Genomic DNA, 6,665 nt, shown 5'->3' with positions numbered 1-6,665 from the left:
GTGCCTCCAAACCCTGCGCCGCCAGAGCCCGGGAGGGGAAGTGCCCGGCTGGGGTCCGGAGGCAAGGGGGCTGCCTGAAGCCCATAGCGCTCGGGCAGCTCGGCTCTTAAACAGACCCGAAGAGTCAGGGGAGGAGCAGAGCCGCCGCGGGAGGGGAAGTGCCCGGCCGGCATTTTCCCGGACATGTTCGGCTTTTTGGCAATTCCCCCTGGATGGGGGTTTGATTGCCGAAAAGCCGGACGTGTCCGGGAAAAAACGGACATATGGTAATCCTATACAGGTTCATTTTATATGCTGCCCTGATAAACTTGCCACGTTCACCTTATTGCAAACATTTCCGCATATAATATTCCTGTTAGTTTTACTATTGTTTTTTTCACAGCACTCTCTTGAAAACTTCCAGTTTACTCAAAAATGAATAGAAGCTTGCACATATTTACTAGCTAGTTTGGGAAGATCTACATGTGCATACAGCATACCACATTATTGAAATTAATAGCTTCAGCCACTGTCCATAAATAGATTTGCATTTGGCTTTCCTGAACAGCGATTGCCCAGTCTACCGAATCTGACAGTTACAGAAGTAGGAAAGTGTGTGTCACGTTCTTCAAGACAGCTACTTCAGTATCCTGGCAGGAAATCTCAGAATAAGCTGTAAAACTTTTTTCTCTTTCTTCTGTCTCTGACAGAGTCTTTTCTGAAATTTTACTTTTTTACTGAACTGTTACTGAAATTGTTTAGATTGATTCAGACAACAGACTTGATTGGATATATAAAGTTTCTCTTAATGAAAAAAGTCTGTTGAAAGCAATATTAGTTGCCTAATATTAATTTAGCAGAATAACTCCATTCCAATTCTATGAGGTTTTACCCCGATGGTAATTTTATAGTCTTCTAATGGTTGTGTTAAATAGATAATATCATTAAGAGAAACATTCCTTGTGAATTTAAATCAGATTCCAAGCCTGAAGTGGAGCGAACAAAATAGTTTGCTTCCCATTCAGTTAACAGTGTGCTTTGACATTTTTTTCCTCCTTTCATTGAAACCTATATTAAGTTTTATAAGCCTAATAAAGAGGAGGATGTGGAAGTTTTTAACTCTTTCACATAAACAATACTGACCAGGGGTGTGTGTGTGTGTGTGTGTGTGTAGATACTATTGTAAAACAAATAATAAATACATCTACTTTATTACATATATTATAGACTTTTTGGGGAGGAATGGGAACCTCCCACTTTCACTACCATTGGTAGTAGTGAAGCTGCATCCATGGTAGCGTAGTAAGTGATTGGCATTTTCTCAAAAAGTCAAATATATACACAACCCCAGATAGGACCTGAATTTTTAATATTGAAAAACTCAACCAGCATCTCCTGTCCTTTCCACTTCTAAAATTCCTGTCCAGCTTTCTTTATACATCATAAGGAAGCAGAAAAGGGCACAAGCCCAGTTTTTCCAGATTTGTAGGCCATATTTAAGGCCTGAATAAAGAGTGTTTCAGAAGTAAGACATGGGACAAAATAGACATTTTTCCCAGACAGAGAGTTGTCTTTGAACATTCCATTTCATTAAATTAGATGAAGACAGATTCAGTTATAGTTTTACTGGCTTAAGAAATGTTGATTTTGCTATAAATAAACTTCTTACAAAGGAAAAAAATCTAAAAAGCAGCAATGAATTGGTGAACAATCTTTTTCCTTTTTGAGCAGTGTTTTCAATGAGTAGAAATTGAAAAATTATGTCCCACTGCTTGTCCCGTCAGTCAGCTGAATTTTCTCTTGGATTCCTTTTGTGTCCTTTATCTTGTTGGTACAGCATGAATTTTTTTGGGGGGGAATCTTGTGTAATTAACATGAAATGAGGAGCTCTATGACCGGGCAAACATACTGAGAACAATGATAATTTGCATAAGAAAGCTGTCTGTTACATTGGGTAATGACAGAAAATTGGAATGAAAGAATGGAGCTGGTAACTGGCCATGTATTTTCTGTCAAGAGGAAAAGTCATAAAAATGAAATAAAAGCTATTGGAAAGTTTAAAATATCTAGACGCTGAGAAAAATGTATTTAAAAGCAAACAGAACAATCTTTATTATATTAGAAGATGTGTGCCTTGTTATGGTTGAGATATAAAACTGCTCCAATCCATTGAGACGGATCAGTGTGGGAAGCAGAGCAGCTGTGATTCACAAAGGTGTGAATACAAAGGCAGATATTTTAGAAAAAATAATTTGTTCATGTAAAGTTTTAAGGGACTATGTACTGCCACAATTAAAAAATATAGATTCAGAAACCTTTAAAGTTGCACAATTAGGTACTCAGAAGTCAAGAAATGCCAGCTAAGGCCCCAGTCCTGCAAAAATTTATGCATGTATTTAATTTTATGCACTATGGCCCTGATTCACCAAACTATCCATATTTAGCATGTCTTTAGGTGCTTTGTTGGAGTTCCATTTACTTTATTGGGAATTGGGGCTTATGAGTAGTTCCACAGAAACCAGCTTAGCTTATTCTTCTGTTATATTTTGTTTTCATTCTTCTCTATACTGCCAAGTTCTGACTGGAAGTGGAAGTGCCTGGCTATCATGACAGAGGCTGTTTGTGTAGTATTTACATCCCCGTTCAGAGAGATGATGGGTATACAGTATATAAGTTAGGAACTAAGATCACCAGGAGGAAGTTAGTTTTAATTCCAAAGTACTACGGTGAACTTTTATAGCAACCATCACATTAAAAGTATATTTAAACAATTGTCACTTAACAATAAAATGAAGTTTTAAAAATTTCCAAAATTAATCATACTGTAAAATAGCAGTCTCATAACCTGCAGCCAGGTGTTGTTAGTAGTGATAAAGGCCTGGTGCATTTCTGTCTGAGTCCTTTTTAAACTAACTAAAATGATTGGCTTGATCCCTCACCTAAAACCCTTATCCACTCCCAGGTTTAGGAACCGATAGTTTAAATCCTCTTTTCTCCTGTTGCAGGTGTTTCTTCCCCACTGACAAGCATTCAGGAATCCCTGGGAATATGAAACCACAAATACCTTTTATTGGGGAGGAGGGAGAAACAAGATAAACTTCTATTTACATGAAAAATGAAATGAGCAAGACACAAACAACTTATGAGGGATGTGGCTGACTCCACATTCTCAGTAATTAATTGCCAGCTTGTCGGTGGCCCAGGACTGTTATTCACAACACAATCCTCACCTACGCCAAACCTTGCTTACTCATTAATCCAGCTAGACTCTGTGGTAGTCAAGTAGGCACCAGGAGGTGGTTCTCCTGAGCTTGTCCACTGCCATCCAGTGAAGTCTGCACCACCAGGTCCAGCTCCAATCTGTGGCTGCCAGGTTTGATTCTACAAAGTCAGCTTCTTCAGGTGTGCTAGTGCTAGATCCTGGTCCAGTGAAATCAGTCCACCAGCTCTGCTATTGCCAAGTCTGCTTCCATGAAGTCAGCTTGGCTGTGGCCTGACCCTGCCTGTGAAGTCAGTTCCATCTGCTCAGCTGCCACCAGATCATGTCCTGTATGTTTTACAGAGTTAATTCCAGTATCGCCAGGTCCAGTCCCATGAAGTCAGTCCCATTGCTGACTGGTCTGGTACAACAAATCAGCTCCATACAGTTATCATAATCCCTGGACAGGAAACCCAAACAAAACAAGACCCCAAGACAGATCCTCAGCTGGTGTCAACTGTCATAGCTCTGTCAGTGGAGCTACGACAATTTATGCCAGCTGAGGATCTGTCCCCTTAGAGTTTTTATTTTTTGTTGAATTTGGGCTCGTTACAAAATCAGAGTCAACTACCAATCAGCTCAGGATGACCCATTTTCCCCAGGCTATACCTCTAATAATTTCTTCCTGTTACAAATACATTTATATGCACCATTTAATATCATTTCCAACATGAGAATATAAATGACCCTCAAACAATATAACAGAGAACATGCACAGAACTGCACTGAGATGGAATTATAATATACAAGTTAAGCTTGCCAGAGCTATCCATTCCCCTTTCTCCTATATTAGAAACACAGAGCTTCTTGTCCCCTTTAACAGCTCTGGGGTTCACAGTAGCAATGATTGCACTGGAAGAATTATTAGTTTCCCCAAAGTAAGATAATCCGAGGCCATTGATGTTCCACACCTTTAAAGGGATAGGACTGCTAGGATATTGATTAATATCTAAATATAATGAATTTCCTAACTCACTGACTCCTTATTTGCTAGTGTAATACAGAGAACAGGGCGTGGCCTGGGTCTCCTTATCTACCCCCACCTTCCCCACACACACAGACTGGGGTAAAGACAACTGAGATCCCTGATTAGGGATGGGGACACAATAACAGGAATACTGGAATTTGCCTTTGTGTTTTTGCTTTAACTTTACTTCTGCCCTGTTGAAGACAGAAGGGGAGGAACCTGCAAAGGGGCAACATCAGAAAGGGGGTTAGAGGAGGCCCAGAGATGAAAGTCAAACTCCTGGGACTATAGACCGGAGCTCCACTAAAGGGGCTGGTAGAACTTTGGGTGGGGGCCAGACTCCTTTCAGCCCAGGGAGGGGAAAGACTCAAGTAACCCAGCTGGAGGACTGGAGTTACAGACAAAGACTGATGGATATAGGTTCCATCCTGGAATCAACTAAGGGAAACAGAGGCAGGGACAATGGTGGTTCTGTGGTGGACTGCTGGGGGTCCTACAGGACTGAGGTCCAGCTTTACATGCAGATTCTGCTGGTGTGTGTGTGTGTAGACACCAAAGTCTGACATTTCAGTTGAGGTGGAAGCTTGGAAGAAGGGAAGAGCTTTTGCATAGATGGAACAGCTGCCCTTGCATGCTGCACTGATGGTATACATTAGACAATTCCTAAATTGTATATTGATTCTGTGCACGGCTAGTTTACTTTGCATAAATGTTCTTCAGTACTGAATTATGAGCATGAACCAAGATTCATAGTGTACATTAGAAGAATTACATTGTAGTGTAGGTGGATATCTTTAAAAACACTGAGCTTGTTGTCTACAGAACAGGGTAGGCAGGATGGTCAGGGGTGGTGTCCCTGGGCTTTGTTTGCCAGAAGCTGAGAATGGGCGACAGGGGATGGATCACTTGATGATTACCTGACATTGACCACTGTCGGAAGACAGGATACTGGGCTAGATGGGCCTTTGGTTTGACCCAGTATGGCCGTTCTTTTAGTCAATTACCCATTTCCTTTGTTTCTAAATGGAGCTCACAACTGTGTCCTTTCCTCATTTTCTGTATAGTCACAATATGCCTTTAGATAGGCTCTTTTTAAGCTCTCATATAAGTAATTCCAAGATGCCCTATTAAAAAGATGTGTGTGGACTTAAAATGCCTATATTTGCTGATGGAAGTTAGAGCTGCAGTAATAGCTGAAGTTCCAAAAGAAAATACTTCCACAGGCATGACTGCAACAATGTGAATATCCTATATTTACTGGATATAGTGTCATTCACTCTTCAAAGCACAGTGTTTACAGGATATATATGAATGTTCTAGGGGAATCTAGTGTTCAGAATTTAATCAGGAAAACAAACCCAGCTTTAGTATAGACAGTGTAGTTGCCATGATGAACTAGGACAGTGGTTCTCAACCAGGGGTAAATGTATCCCTGGGTGTAAGCAGAGGTCTTGCAGGGGGTACTCAACTCATCTAGATCAGTTTTTTTCAACCTCAGGGTTGTGACTCCCAAGGGGGGGCTCCAAGGTTTAGGGAGGTTGCAAGTGCAGGGCTGGTGTTAGGGTTGGCAAGCAGGGCAATTGCCTGGGGGCCCATGCCACAGGGTGGCCTGCTAAGCTAAGTTACATGGTTCAGCCCTGGGCAGTGGGGCTTGGGCTTCAGCCCTGCCACCCAGGACTTGGGCGTCAGACAGGGTTCACAAGTGAAAAACAGGCTTAAGTATCATACAAGTACAATATTTATATTCCAGTTGATTTATTTCATAATTATATGGTAAAAATGAGAAAGTAAGCAATTTTTCAGTAATAGTGTGTGGTGACACTTTTGTATTTTTATGTCTGATTTTGTAAGCAAGTAGTTTTTAAGTGAGATCAAACTTGGGATACACAAGACAAATCAGACTCCTGAAAGGGATACAGTCATCTGGAAAGGTTGAGAATCATTGGTCTAGGATATGAAAGAAATAAGGGTCAAGATCAAAAATATGTAAATTGGCTCAAGTTCAGTCATGTGAGAGAGATGAGAGGTGAGAAGATCAGAGCATGTGGCGGCACTACTAAGATGCATGACCTTACTTTCTGTAGAGGGCATCTGTCCTCTGTTTGACAAGGTGGTCCAAAATCTTTGGGTCCTGATGCACTCTTAACTTTTTCATGGGTGCCTAAATACCATTAATAGCAAGAAATTCTAGTTTTAAACCCATTGGCTGCCCAGAAGGCTGCATCCTTCTCCTCTTAGATGCTGACCTAGCTGCTTAGTTTTCATCACCTCAGGGCTGGATTACTGCAACACACTATATCTTGTCCTCACGCTGTCTTGATATCTAGAAACTACAGATGGTTCAATATATAGCATCCTGTCTTCTAAGTGGTATGAACCAATGAGAATACATAATGCAATACTCCACATTCTGCATTGCAAATCCAAACCAATCCCAGGTCCTGGCCTTTTTGTTCAAAG

The 6,665-nt window shown here is 41.0% G+C and overlaps 1 protein-coding gene across 1 annotated transcript in view; it reads left to right on the top strand.

Moving 5' to 3' along the window:
• The window catches only part of GPR158 (G protein-coupled receptor 158), a 328,332-nt gene that overhangs the window by 161,721 nt on the left and 159,946 nt on the right, over positions 1–6,665 (top strand). The gene's annotated exons all lie outside the window — the stretch shown is intronic.

This window comes from Trachemys scripta, chromosome 2, assembly GCF_013100865.1.
Source record: "Trachemys scripta elegans isolate TJP31775 chromosome 2, CAS_Tse_1.0, whole genome shotgun sequence".
Lineage (NCBI taxonomy): Eukaryota > Metazoa > Chordata > Testudines > Emydidae > Trachemys > Trachemys scripta.
The sequence above is the reverse complement of the archived record's forward strand: the minus strand, read 5'-3'. Positions and strand labels throughout refer to the sequence as shown.